Genomic DNA, 15,751 nt, shown 5'->3' with positions numbered 1-15,751 from the left:
TATGCTAATTCCATCTACCTGGGTCTTCCCCTGTATCAGATAAAGAGGCTCCAGCTGGTACAGAACCAGGCCGCGAGATTGATCTACCAACTACCCAAATGGCAATCGGCCAAACCCCTACTAAAACAACTGCATTGGCTCCCATTGCTTCTACGGTCAATCTTCAAAACTGCCTGCTTAACATTTAAGTCCTTGAACTGCTCCAGTCACATTTTCATCAACAATCTGATAATCAGGCACATCCCCATTCGTGATCTCCGTTCCAAACATCAAAACCTGTTAGTGAGCGCCAGGTTTAAGAAAAAGCAATATGGTGGCCGTCGCTTTGGATTCCTGGCGCCACAACTTTGGAACACAGTGCCATTTGAGATCCGTTCCTGCTCTGAGCTACTTCAGTTCAGAAGACAACTTAAGACTTGGCTGTTTACACAGGCACATGAATGAACTAAAGTGAATTAGTCTCCGTCCACACCCTACTCTGATCAGCGCCATGAAACCTTGGTCTACGTGCGCTTTACAAATGGGTTAAATAGAATAGAAATAGAATAGAAGTGATGCAGGCAGAATATGGCCAGGTACAATTTTATAGGTACGTTCGTCTTCACATACATAGGAACGATACAAAGCTGAAATAAAGGGTACACCTGAATACAACTTTGATGAGCAACTAGATAACAAACAAATATGGTACTTCTATACAGCACTGTTGTTAAACGCACCAGAAGAACTTGTTTCTGCCTAAAATATTGTGGTAGCCCGGCTGTAAGATATAGGCCCTATGATGGAAGGCTAGTGAGGGAATATCAGTGGCAGCCACGAGGGGGCTGCCCGCTCAGAACGATGCTGAAGACACACCCAAGAGCATGACTTTGAAAATGAAATAAAGTAGATTACCTGATATCTTTCTTGTTGGGATATATTCCACTACCAACCTGAAGGAAAAAGGCCTCACTTTGTAATGGGGCAGGCAACTACAATATAAAAAGCTGTAAATACCGAAAATGTAAGGCATCTAGTGTGAATACCTTAAATTATGCTCCCAGCCCGACCCCTTCTTTTGTCGGGCAGCATACGCCATAAGTGAATAAAAAACTCACAATTAACCAGCAAGTAGAATCATAAACGCCATTACCCACTTATCACTAATTATATTACCCTGTCTTGTAAATCCGGCTTACCTCAGACTTGGAGAACAGCTATACTTGTACCAGTTCTCAAAAAGGGAAACAAAATGATCCGAACTGCTATCACCGGATATCCCTCTTGAACTCTATGGTTAAGATACTAGGGAGGTTCATTTGGGATGGGCTTATTACCTGGGTTGAGTTAATCCTCTCTAAGCTGCAGTAAGGGTTTCTAGCTGGTCTATGGACTTTTTTGCACCATGTTTCCACCTATATCTTATGATCAGTAAATACATATTGTGAATCAAGGGTCCATTTTTGAGCCCTTTCGGACCTCTGCTTCACATTTGATTTTGTGGTGAGGTCCACTCTGTGCCCAAAATCGTAGACAATGGGAGTTGAGAAGGGGCATGTGGGCTTCTTGATGGCTCTACATTTTGACCACTCTGTCGCTGTGAGGTATGGCGTAAAAGGAACGTGCGCTGACTGCTTTAGACAGATGGGTATGGCTAGGGTGTGTGCTCGTCTCATTACTCTTTCTGTTACATGTTACTGGGTAAGAGAAGGCACTGATGGCCAAGGGCGCAGATGTCCCAGCTGTTAAAAATAAGCCAAGATTTAACCTATGCAGATGATGGTGTTCTGATCTCTAGGATGCTGAGGGGGCTTAAAGTTTTAATGGAGAGTTATATTGGTTTTATGTCTGTATTAAAGTAGGCAGTTAACCCCAGCAAAACTTACACAGTGGCCTGTGGTCTAAGTAAAATGCACTGCTGTTCGTCCATAGGTGACAAACCCATATTAAGACATATGAGTTTTCGTATCTTGGGGACACGTTTGATTCGCGTGGTACTTGATCCTCTTGTATAATTAATGCCAGAACACATTTTACACCTTGGATTGGATTCATGACCAATTTGGCCTCTGCTATCAGTAAGAAGCAGATTGTTCCCTTTTTAGAAATTTAATTTATAGAAGGATGTGTATTCGGCTTTTCATTTCTGGTTCGGGTTTACAGGGTTTTAAAAATGTCAATAGTCTTCAGGGTGAAGAAAATAGAGCGTGCAGAACTCTTTGATCTCCCGCCTAGTTCCCCTTCTTTATTTTGCATGAGGAACAAGGGTTGACTTATTGGAGGATCATATCAACCTGGCCTTTTTGTTGTTGAGGTGCTCAGTCTGGTGTAATCCCCAAGTCTTGTTTAATAGGGAAGTTATCGAAGACGGTTTGCCCTGTGATTGGGGTTTTCAAAATCCCATGGTTAGATTATATTAGGAACCTGTGCACCTCCCTGGGCGGGCCGTGTATCTTTCCTAAACCTGAGGGCCTGCCAAAAGCTGAAAGGTCTTGGAATAAAAAATCTTTTATGGACCATAAACAGAGGGATTGGGAGGCGACTGAGCTGGTCCAAACCCAGAATAAGTAATACCACTTAATCCAAACTACACTAGGGAAGAGACGTATCTGGGTTTTGTAATCCGTTCTTGAGATAGGATCCTTCTAACCAGATTCAGATTAGGGATTATTAGATGGAAGGTATGCTTCACTCTTGAGCAGAAAGACAGCTAATCTATTCTTTTCTGCCCATACGAGAAAGCTCACCAAAGAGTTTGCTCCATTTTGTATTTTTCTGCAGATTTTATTTATGTTTTACTGAGCGTTTTTTTAATCTCAGTATTGAGGGAGTTGTTTCTGATCATATGCAGACCAGCTTTGTTGTATTTGGAGAGGTTGAGCACACCAGTGATCTGCGAACTGTCAGCTCTTTTCTCAAAAATGCTCTACGTGTAAGAAATGGGTTTCTAATCAGATGGGATGGTTGATTCATGGTTTTTGTTATATACATATGGTCTTTTATGCTCTTAATTTTTATTTTATTATTCTGTCAATATTGAAATGTATTGCTTTTGTGATTAGTTTATGTTCGAATAAAGCTTATTGTATTGATCACCCACCTCACTTTGTTACTAACCATGATCGCGAACGCATCTTTGCACTGAAGAGCCTTACCACACCCACTGGCTAAAGTACCAGTCATTCAACATATTTGATTAAGAACCTAAAGCATGCATGCTCATTGTGTTATTGTATGAGCTATAAGTGACCATGTAGGAGAATATTGAGAGGTTTTCAAGTCTAGAATAGTCTGACACCCGTCCTCGGATAACTGACCATTTGAAGTTCGGAAAGAGTTGAAGGCTTTCCTGTTCCGCTTGGCCTTCCCTTAGCCAACTTCTTCATTGACTTGCTATCCATTATAACAGTGAATTAATGCTTTCCAAGGGTACATGTGAGACTCCTTTAGGTATATTGATTATGACATGGGGCAGTTGATCAATGCCTCATTTTATGGACTTCTGAGAAGGAAAAGCCACATAAATCATCTGGATAACAGCAACTGGAATCCAAAAGTCTGTGAGGTCGGATTACTTTTTTTATAATTTCATGTAGCACAAGTTTTACATGTGCCCCAGATTACATTGCAAATTTTTTCGGCACGGGTAGGTTAAGTGATTTTGCCAGACTCACAGGATGTTGAGTGAGCCCATACCTCAAATTTAGGGCCATAGGTATCATGGATTTTACCGGTCGCAAATTGCCCGATTCGCAGAATTGGGCAGTTTGAGACCGGTAAAATGCATTTTGGTATGTATGATTCCAGTTTGCAATTCGGCAAAATGTTACTGAATCCTAATATGGAATTGTGAATACATACTGAATCGGTATTAGTAAGGGGCATGTTTAGGGTGTTCCTTCGGAATACTGAATTGCAGAGGTATGTCAGAATGTTTTGTGACTGAAATGTGGTGGCAAAACATTCACATTTTACCACCTACTTCAAGCAGGTGGTAGCACATTCGCAAATATGAAGGGGTCCCCAAGGGACCTCTTCCACTTTGTGAATGGTAGCGAAAATGTTTTTTCAGAGCTGGCAGTACTCCCGCGGACCACTGCCTGCTCTTAAAAAATGAAAAGAAAACTTTTAATTTTATTTTTTTTAAACACGTCTTGTTTTTCTTAAAGGAAAACCGGCTGCATTTAAAAAAAACAAAGAAAAAATTCCTTTATATAAAAGAAAACACAGATATGGGTTTCTGCTGTTTCCAGCAGGCCACCTCCGTGTGTTTTTAGCGATTCCCGAATGGGTCTCATATTGCGACCTACCTCTTGAATATTGATGAGGTACAGCTGCGTAGCATGGGTTGCCAGAACCCGGGCAAAGAACGAATTGCGCCCCCTAACCCGTGTACCGTTAGCACTTACTGGCGCAAAAATGTTAAAATAAAATACAATTGTCGCACAAATTTTCTTTCTTTCAAAATATTGTGCCCCCTTAGAATTTTGCGCCGGGGGCAACCGCCCCTGAAGCCCGCCCATGCTACGCCACTGATGAGGTAGGTCAATTGTGAGCCAAAGGGAATTGCTAAAAGAAAGCCATGGAGTTTCATACATCATGAATAGAGATTACCTAATTGCAATTCGCAGAGAATCGGAATAAGGTAATTGCTGTTTTCAATAGTGATACATTTATCTGACCGTTAGCTCATGTCTTCTCTCGGTTACTTGTTTTTATCCAGCTTACTGTCTCTCACACTTTCCTTGATCTCCTCCACCATCGTTTCATTCTTAGACTCTCTGAAGCTGCCTCCAAGTGGCTTGTGCCTAAGAAATCGGCTATAAATAAAAATCAAATGTGCTGACTCCTCCCCTTTGCGCACCATTCAGCCCGGTCCAAGCACCGACCTCATAATGTCTGGAAACTGCCGATATAACGTGATGTGACTTGCCATGTTAGCATTTGTGCCTGCGGCATACGAACACATTCACTTAATGTCACTGTGTTGAAATCGTGTCTACACGCCGGGCCTAAGAAATTGCAACTGTTGAAGTATGAGACAGAATTGCTCGGTAGGTCGTGACAGTTTCATAATTTCAGATGGGAATTTGAGCGAAAAATCAGTTTCTACCTTTAGCTTGACCTCCCGTGGGACGTCGGTTAATGCGAAAACTAAACGTTTAAGGTCACAGTCTGAAGTGTTGCGGGCATTCAAATAATTCTATATGCGAATTACCATATTCCATAAATTGATTTTTATTTTTAGAACACAAAGTGGTGTACTTTTAAATTTGTTTTCACCTTTCGGTATTTTCTATGTGTTATATAATATGCCACATGTTTTACATTGACATTCATTCACCTTTCCATTTGCTGTCTGCTAGTTGTCCCTCACTGTCTCTCTCTGTTGTACGTGCCCCCTATGCTGGGCGTATCAGGCAGCTTTCACCATTCGTCTCTCAAAAGCTATATTTCTTTGTACTTTACCAATAAGCTGGATGGTCCAACCGCGTTCATAATGCACATAACTAAACTCAACATTAAATCAACCAATTATTCACCGTACCGTTGTATTCTCAATAGTATTCTACATGCTAGTCTGACAGTAACATTCATCAGTATTTAGTCCTGTGTATAAACGCACCCTACGCCATTTTGAACACAATAACTAATCCCACTCAGCAAGCCAACGCTCCCAGCTAGGCCTTCAAGACTTCCTTTATCGCCTCTGACTGGCTTCGTAGGTTTCCCCTTGCTCGGGGCCTTATGGTACATCGTGGTCACCTAAGTACCAGGCCAGGAACTCACAAATGAATTATCTGCCTTATTGTCTTGTGCACCAGTCTAAACGTCAGTTTAGTAAATTATCTCTACCGCCCTCCACTGAATTATAAAAAAAATCTACTCATCAAACTTGACTAAAAGCTTGCTACCTTTCTTGCCCCTGACCACATTCGTTGTCTAGTCTTTTTTCATTCCTTGGATCAGCTGAGCCTCCTTTGGACACCTAGTCCCAAACCTGGAATTCCAGCCACAGTGCCCTACCAGCTGTCCAACAAGCTGTCTCCTGCACCGAACAAGGGTTTCCTAATGACGTTTTGGTCTTTTACTCACCTTGGTCTACCATTCTTTAGTCAAGACTACCTGCATACTGGACCAGGGCTGTCATTTCTTGAAAGCCTGTTGGTACTCCTAAAACCTCCAACAATATGTATATTTAAATGACATCCAGAAAATCCCTTCCTGGAAGGTGTTATTTCTACACCCCCTTTGCCACGCGTTAGTTTCACAAGTTGTACTACCACCTCCAAGGGCTTTGTCATTTAAAATTAGAAGCTCATCTAGAGCTCCGGGAGTAAATCACTAGATCAGGTGAGGCTATAGCTTCCACTTCCTTGGCCAAAGACTGACTGGCTACAAGGCTCTAAATAAGTGTCTAAGGGCCATATGTATCATGCAAATTCGCAATCGCAAAGGCCGAAATTCGCAGAATTTCGGCCTTTGCGAATGCGAATTTGCTAAATGGAATGTATGAAGCAAAACTGGTGCAAAATAAGGAATCGCAAAATTTGGGATTCCTTATTTTGCAATTGCATTTAAGGAATCGCAAATTTTGCGATTCCTTAGATGCAATGTATGTAGCAAAAAAAATTAGCAAAATGCCCTTAAGGAATCGCAAATTACCACCAACTTCTAGTTGGTGGTAAGTTGCGAATTCCTTGAAAAATGCACATTTTTGCATTTTTGAAAGTGCCATATGACGCACGTACATGCTCTTGGGGCATGTATGTGCGCCACATGTGCACCCATGCATATTTCAGGGGTGCAACAGGGTGTCCTTTGGACACCCCTGCACCCTTGAAATTATTCTCAATTTGCGATTAGCAAATTGCGAATCGCAAATTGAGAATAACTTCCCATTCATTCCTTTGGGCCTCCTGGCCCATAGAAATGAATGGGAAAGTATTCCTTAATTGCGATTCGCAATTTGCAAATCGCAATTAAGGAATTCTAAGGAATCGCAAAAAAATGTGATTTTGTACATACATACCCATTTGCGATTCTCAAATAGCGATTTCTTAAAAATCGCTATTTGAGAATCGCAAATGGGTATCTTGATACATATGGCCCAAAGTTACAATTAATGTAATCCCTGTCCCTTCACTGGATTCAAGATAAGTACAGATGCTGTGATGGCTGGGATAAGTGGCACACTCTACCACACAAATACGGAAAGTTCAGAGTCCAGTTAGTTTAATGTCCGAATATTTTCTGGTGCTCAAGAAAAGGAAGAGCCATCCATTCTTCCTCGGCTGAATAGGTCCAGAAATAAACAACAACATTTCTCCAGGCACACAGAAGTAAAAGTGAGGTCTACTTTCACTTACAGAAATGTTGCTCCAGATGATATGGCTAATCTTAGACAACAACACCTTCATATTTGAAGGTTAATGGTGTCAACAGACAAGCAGAACACTGTTGAGATCCAGGTTTGCCTTTTCCTTTGCCAACCACCTCATTGGTTGGTTTTAGGAGAAGCGGGTCTGGGGCTGTGCTGGATCTCACTGGATTGCATATATACACTGCTGGGGAAGATTTATTGATGATATTTTGATGATATTGACTGGATCCATAGATGATCTACAGAGGTTTTAAACAAAATTGAATGGCAGTCCTTACACTATGTCCTTCTCTATGAACTTTAATCACTGTGTGATCCAATTCCTTGGCATTGAATTGTACACCTGTGACTCTAAGCTAATGAGTAGAATGTACCGAAAAGACAAATCATGCAATGCCATATTACATGCTAGCAGTGCCCATTCGTCACATCAAATTAAAGCTACCCTTTGGGGAAATGGTAAGGGGTAGGATAAACTGCAGTTCCGCCATGGAATACTCTAATACCCTAGCAGACATAAAAAGGATATTTGACTCTAGAAGTTATGGCACTGGAACTATCAGTAAGGCTTACCGCAGGGCGGTTAAGTAGAAAGAAAGAGTAATCTCACCAACAAGAAGCCTAGGGAAGAAACCGATAGAGAAATCATCAGACCAATACTCACCTATGAGAATAACATTGGCAATATCAGCAAGGTCTTAAACCGATATTGGCACCTCCTAAAAAACGATAGCCACATTGCACAACACATTAATAAAAATGTGGGTATTACGTTCCGTAGATGTAAGACACTGGCAGGACTAATCAGCCCTAGCTATCTGGGTGAAAACACTGGCTCCAACTGGTTGACACGCCATAATATGGGGTTTCGCAAGTGTGGGCAATGCACAATGTGCAGACTGACTAGAAAACTAACCACGTTTGAGTTCAATAACAACCAGACATACCACATCGCACAGAACATCACCTGCACCACACACTTTGTTGACTATTTGCTAATATGTACATTTGAGAAAATGTATGCAGGTAGTACGATCAGAATGGTCAAAGAAAGAGTCATGGAACACTTCAGGACAGCAAAACAATGGGACCCAAAGTACCCCTTTGCACTGCATACCCTAACATGTGCAAAACAAGGCCCTCATAGAACATTCCAATTCCATGGCCTAGAAATGGTACAACAAAATGAGAGAGGTGAGAATCGCAAACTTCAATTCAGACGACAAGAGGCAATTTGGATAATGCGTCTCAAAGCGGTCGAAATGGGTCTAAATATTGACTGAGAAATATTTATTTTTCCTGGGTGATTAACAGATTGTTGACACCTTCAGATCATGTGACATAGATTGGATCAACCTAACTAGTATGCATAATGATGAGGTTATTAAACGTGGGAATGGATATGTACTCCTCTGAAACCAAGTGAATACCGTTGATGAATATCAATTTCATTACTCGATTACTATACGAGATACACAGGCTGCTAAATAGGCTTAGCTAGAATATACTGTACTATATCTTGAAAATGTCTCGATTTGATATGCATTATATATAGAGAATTTAGGGAAGAATTGCCGTCAGTAATGAATTGTCTGACTACTTATAATTATGGGTGAACACTTCACACTATTTTCACTTCAGATAAAAAATCCCCCTCCAGCGCACTCCTCCTTCACTTCTACTATCTCTTTACTCATACTCCTGCTCTAATGAGAAAACTTGATAGTTTAAGATCCAAGAAAAGTTAGTATATGGGCTCATAATTTAACTATGATACACTCCTTGCTGTATGCAAGGCCTAATAATGTAAATACAAAATGATATGCACTCCACAAGATGGCTGCATTTCATATTATTATACATTTATTTTTCTTTATCTTTTTACTTATTCTGGTTCTTCCTACGAGAGTGGTAATCACTAGACAAACATGCATTTATTATTCAAGGAGAGTGTTAGAAATGGGGCTTCTAGTTGGCAGAAGTAGGTACCTTTGTCCAAATAGGGACCCTTGCATCTAGTCGAGGTAAGGGGGATACACACTTTAGATAACCCCTGCTCACCCCCTTGGTAGCTTGGCACATGCAGACAGGCACTCACAGTTACACAGTGATAACACCACAAATGGACACCACACCAGTTTAGAAAAATAAAGTATCTTTATCTAAACTTAACAAGACCAAAACAACAAAAATCCACATATAAGTATTAGGAAAAATGACTTTCAAAATGCTTTTGCATCTGAGTCCATAGAAAACTATGGATGCGTGATTACTTGCACAGTACCTGTTGTTTCGACAAAATTCACCAAGCTAAACAGCCGCTGCGATGCGAAGCGCCGAAAACAAAGAGATGTGTCGATTCCTGAGACCTTCCTGGATGGAATGCTACAGTTCCCCTGGACACAGGGGAGCAGTGCTGGGCCAGTACCCTTCTGCTGGACAATAGACAGAGGTGGGTTCTCCCACACCCTGTTCCCCTTCCTAGGACTCTGCATCCCCCCACCTGGAGCAGTCCCCCTCGATTACAGAATTGTCATGGCACCTGTGGCAGGTATTCCGCACAATTCTCCCAACAGTTCAGGGGTGCTATCCTGCAACTGGTACCCCAAGCCCAGGGTCTGTACCCTGCGGTTGGACACAGGTCTGAGGTGGGCTCTCCCACACCCAGTCCTCCTCCCTTGGGCTCTGCACCCTCCCACCTGGAGCGGTAGCCCCAGAAGACAAACTGGTAGGGGCACTGTTAGCAGTCGCCCCGTCCTCCAGGTCGGGGGGGGACACCCTCAACTGGTCCTCCAACCCAGGGTCTCTACCCTGAGGCTGGACCTCTGCCTGGCAACCCAGGACTTCCGGGGGATTACACCAACCCCCCAAGGGAAACACATGCCTCATGAGCTGTGTGAGAGTCTGCCTGGCGCAGGTCTCCAGCCTCCTGTTCACCTGACAGAGCAAGAAGGGTCAGACCTGTGGTACTCTGACCTCAGAGCTGGCAACCCCTGACCCACTGGTCCTTCCACTGGGGACTGCGTCCCCCCTCACCCTTTTCTTTGAACTCATGCATCCTCCCCACTGGAGCAGTGCTGCCAGACACCAGAACTGGTGGTATGCTTGTTACAGCAGTCCCCCCCCCAGTTCCCCTGACACTTTGGGATCCCCCTCAGGAAATGGCCTTCCGGTACAGACTAGGCCCCCCTCCTGATGTTCACTTATGGAACCAACCAGGCCTTGAGATTGGGTTTTGGGCACATTGGGACACAGCCCACTCCCTCTCCTTCTCCTGTGAGACAGGACGTGAAACCCTACACCCCTCCCACTACACTGGGACCTATGTTGGCTACCACAAACCTCCCCTACCTCACTTGGTTGGGGAAAGCCTGAGTAAAACCCTTCAGTATCACTCCCAAAAGCTTCTTCAAACCCTCTGGAATCAACCAAATTGTCTGCCCCCAGTGCAAGCTCGCTGCGGTCAGAGAACTCACAGTCCACGGGCTGTAGGCATAGCTCTGAAAAACAAGGACTTAAAATATGCTCTCCAACAATCGAATCACACAGTCCCACAAATGTGTTAACCAAACTACCCTTTGCCTTACCATCCAGTACCTCACACAAGTACCCCACACCTCTCTCCTGAGATTGGCAAGACAGTGTCTGACTGTCTCTGTCACTCAACCCACACTCTTCTGGCGGTCTCCACATTCACATACCAAGACTTCTCCCGTAGGGGAACCCCTCTCCCTGCACCTCTCATCTAAAGTCAGTAGAGTATCCCTTCCACCACTAGGAATATGAACCTCTGTGCCAGTTCCCAAATCCACCTCAGGGACACTGCACACCAAAGGAGCTACCTCATAACCCTGAACCCTGGTGTATGTCAACCCCCTCCTTCAAGTCAGGCGCCACATCTATGGATGTGTGCACTTCTCCCTCAGCACTAGACACTATATTTTTGCTGCTACCATCTTAGCTGGACTCCACCTTGAACCCAGCCAAGCTTACCTCATGAGCTAAACACTTTTCCTTTTTCTTGGCTAAGACACTCATGCCTTCAAGCCTCTCGAGCTCCATATCAAGCTCTCTCATTCTCAATTCATGTGCCAAAAGCAACTTCCTTACTTCCAAGGCACAAGCTTTCTTGCTGTCCTCTGCCTTTCATCTCATGACCTCCAATTCATGATCCCTGGCCCTTTGCCTTTCCTTTAAATCCTCTGAAGAAAAATTCCTAGGATAATGATTGCTGTCAGCCCTAGAGGCTGCTCTCCCAACAGGCCAATCCTGGGATCTGAAAAGGCCTTCTGGCACACCCCATCCACATCTGTATCATCTGTCTCCCTAGCTTCTCTGGCCTCCCACCAGGCCCCTAAGGCCTTCTATAGCTCCTGTTTCCTAGAGTTGCTCCTCATGGGACATCCAAAGCACCTGCAGAACTTTTTTGATATGCTCTACTTTGTAACTACTTAACATTTCAATGTCCAACTCCAATTCTGCAGCCTAACTTGCGGGTTTACGACTCAGAGACATGGTGCATGGATTCTCATGGGTCAGATCAAAAATAGAATCAAACATAAAACACAGTATGTGATTGCGTAGTAGTCTGCACTAATCTAGTGATGTACACTAATCACTGTGAGTCAAGTATAAATACAAGTTCAAATCCTCACCGCTGACCACCAATGTTAGAAATAGGGGTCTCTACTTGGCACAGGTACGTAATTTTATCCAAATCGGTACCCTTGCTTCTAGTCCGGGTAAGGGGGAAACACACTTTAGAAACCCCTGCTCACCCCCTTGGTAGCTTGGCACGAGCAGACAGGCTTATCCCAAAGGCAATGTGTAAAGTATTTGCACCCACACTCACAGTAACACAGTGTTAACACCACAAATGGACACCGCACCAGTTTAGAAAAATATAGTATATTTATCTAAACTTAACAAGACCAAAACGACAAAAATCTAACATACAAGTATTAAGAAAAATGACTTTCAAAATGTTTTAGCAACAGTCCATAGAAAACTATGGATGCATGATTTCTTGCAAAGTACTTGTTGTTCCGACAAAATTCACCAAGCCAGCTGCAGCGATGGGAAGCATTGAAAACAAAGAGATACTTCGATTCCTGAGACCTTTTTGGATGCAATGAAACAGTTTCGCTGGACACGGGAGCAGTGCGTCGAGTTCGGCCTGTAGGGGGAAGCAAGGCGTTGATTCTGAGAACTCCAATCCGCAGGTAATGCGTCGGGGAAAACCTGCCGCACAGGGACGATGCGTGGAAATCTAGGATGCCTCAGCAAACGATGCAATGGTGTTGAGCGGCGCTGCGTCGGTTTCTTCAGCCGTGATCCCTCAATGCGTCGATCCTTGCAGCGGTGACAAGTGCTTTATCGGTTACAGCAGCGGCGCGGCGTTGCAGGGAGATTCTTCTCGCACCACGGCGTTGTGTCGGAAAAACTGTCACCAGAAGAGCGGTGCGTCGATTTTCATCGTTATTGCCTTGCTTTCCAGCTTCCAGTAGCAGAAATAGCCTCCAGAGGCCACACACAGTCACATGCACTCCTGGCAGGTCAGAACTCCCAGCAAGGAAGTTCAGGGGAGCTGAAGGTGAAGTCTTTGTGTTCCTGAGACTTCAAAACAGGAGGCAAGCTCTATGCAAGCCTCTGGAGACTTTTCTCAAGCAGGGGACACAGCACACAGTCCTTCTTCTTTGCTTGGCAGAAAACAGCAACTGCAGGCCAACCTCAGACACACAGCAAGGGCAAAAGTTCCTCTTGATTCCTGAGGTAGTCTAAAGTTCAGGGGGTTTAGGTCTAATACTTATACCCCAAAATGTGTTTGTTCTCTTTGTGCAAGGGTCTCTGAGCCCAGTCCAAACCAGTTCTGTCCTCTCTGGTGCAGTTGCCCGGCAGCAGGTGGAGACAGCATTATGTGAGGCAGACAGGCCCTATTCAGGTGCAAGGGAAATCTCCTCCCACCACTATAAATACAGACCGGGCCTATTCTGGTGCTAGTGAGAACTCCTCCCCCTGCTCTCAATGCAGCCCAGGTCTGTTCAGCCCAGCCATGACTCATTCAGGAAAGGCAGGACACATCAACCCCCCTGATGGCTGTCTGAGAGAATGCATCTCCCCAGTCCCTGTCATTCCAAAACCAATCAATACAGTCAATACACAAACAGGCAGAGGCACACAGAATGGTTAAACAAGAAAATGCCTACTTTCTAAAGGTGCCATTTCCGAACACTCAATTTAAAAACCATCTTTAGTAAAAGATGTGTTATCAAATTCTGAGTTCAGAGAGCCTAAACTTTATTTTTCTATCTTATCCCTATGGGAAGATATGCTTGTAAAATGTTACAAAGTATTCCCCATTCTGTCCTATGGGGCAAGATAGCCTTTCAATAGTGAAAAACGAAATTGGCAGTATTTCATTATCAGGACATGTTACACACATCAGTACATGTCCTACCTTTCACATACACTGCACCCTGCCCAGGGGGGTACCGTGGGACTTTCTTATGGGTGTCCTATATGTAAGAAAAGGGAAGGTTTGGGCCTGGCAAGTGGGTGCACTTGCCAAGTCGACATGGCAGTTAGCAAACTGCACACAGGCACTGCAGTGGCAGGCCTGAGACATCTTTTCAGGGCTACCCATGTGGGTGGCACAATCAGGGCTACATGCCCACTAGTAGTATTTGATATACCAGCCCCGGAACACTCAGTGCACTTTACCAGGGACCTATAGTAAATCAAATATGCCAATCAGGGAGAACCAATCATAAGTACAATTTACACAGAGAGCATATGCACTTTAGCAGTTGTAAAGTGCCCAGAGTCCTAGAACCAACAACAACAGGTCAGGAAAAAATAGGAGGAAGAAGCAAATAGTTTGGGGATGACCCTGCAAAAAGGGCCAAATCCAACAGAGAGCATATAGCACCAATCTGTAATCAGGATGTCATTTAGAATATTAAAAACATGTTTTAATAGAAATATATGGCACATAAAGAGTAAATGTCTACTACAAGGTAGTCGCACCTGTTTTACGTGGTATGAGGTCTCACTCTGACTGCATTTCTTTTTTCATTATCTTTTACTTAACCAGTTCTTCTTACAAGAGTGGTAACTTCTGGACAAACATGCATTTATGATTCAAGGAGAACATATAGCATCTATAGGTAATCGGGATGTAATTCAGAATATTTATAAAATGTATTAATAGAAATATATGGCATGTAAAGAGTGTACGTCTTCCACAAGATGGCCGCACCAGTTTTACGTGGTTTGAGCTCTCACTCAGACCGCAAGGACATTTCACATCTTTTGATGTTGAATTTAACCCTTTCGGTGCGTCCAACGTCATGGTGGGCATATGCGGAGGACGACCGGGGGCTGTCCGAACCACGCCCACCCATTATTTCACCCGCACCGCGGCGGAATTTGCACTGTGGTCAACAGGCTAAGCATCCAACATACATGGCACATGTTTACCATGCCAATTTACTCTACCACACCGGGACAGTAGGCAGTGGCGTAGAAGATCAAAGTCACGCTTTGTAAATATCAATACATGGATACAGATTTGTAATTTACATACTTTAGTGCTCCAGCATAGATAACCATAACTTTATAATTTATTCTGAGCATCCCCGGTATATGTAATTAGCTAACCTCAAATGACTTATATGTCGGTACTGTCAGGTCTTCAGTTTCCTGCTAAAATATGGATGCAAACGCTTCTGAATGGTATAAATTTGCTCATTACGTGAGACATAGAGACATATGTTAGTCCATGTGGGACAGCTGTGACAGCTCCCTAACTTTATGAATCTGCCACCTATGAATACAACGACGGCGATGCACTAATTTAATGAGTTTATCCTAATATTAACGTTGTGGCTATCAGCAGAGATATTATTTGAGTGTCAGACTTGACTAATTACTCTATACCAATATACAGCGACATAAATATAACTTTTTGCATGTCGCTCCCGATTCCAGATACACCAGCTACATAAAAATAGAGCCTCCACACGGATTTGGAGTGTGAAAAGTTAAGGGATCATATGCTCCAATGCATGACTTACTGGTACTTCTAGTATTAAACGAGGTTTTGTGATTGCCTATCAAGAATCTTCTTAATATGTTACATTGGGGACTATTACTAATGTAGTGAGTTCTGCACTATACTTATGCTTCTGACTTTCAATAGAGATTTTGTTTAGAGTGCCAGACCTGGTGTTTAATTAATGTTGTGACATAGCAAAACAAGTACCATTATTTGTATGTTGCTCTCGTTTTAGGTACCTCATCAAAATAGAACCCAGCATATGGTTGGAATGATAAGATGTTAGGGACCTTCTGTTTCGATACATGATACACTGGTAAACTCAAGTACTA

General features: G+C 43.3%; 1 protein-coding gene across 1 annotated transcript in view; it reads left to right on the top strand.

The window, feature by feature from the left end:
* The window catches only part of TMEM178A (transmembrane protein 178A), a 416,467-nt gene that overhangs the window by 183,306 nt on the left and 217,410 nt on the right, over window positions 1–15,751 (top strand). The gene's annotated exons all lie outside the window — the stretch shown is intronic.

Source organism: Lissotriton helveticus, chromosome 6, assembly GCF_964261635.1.
Source record: "Lissotriton helveticus chromosome 6, aLisHel1.1, whole genome shotgun sequence".
Classification (NCBI taxonomy): Eukaryota; Metazoa; Chordata; class Amphibia; order Caudata; family Salamandridae; genus Lissotriton; species Lissotriton helveticus.
The sequence above is the reverse complement of the archived record's forward strand: the minus strand, read 5'-3'. Positions and strand labels throughout refer to the sequence as shown.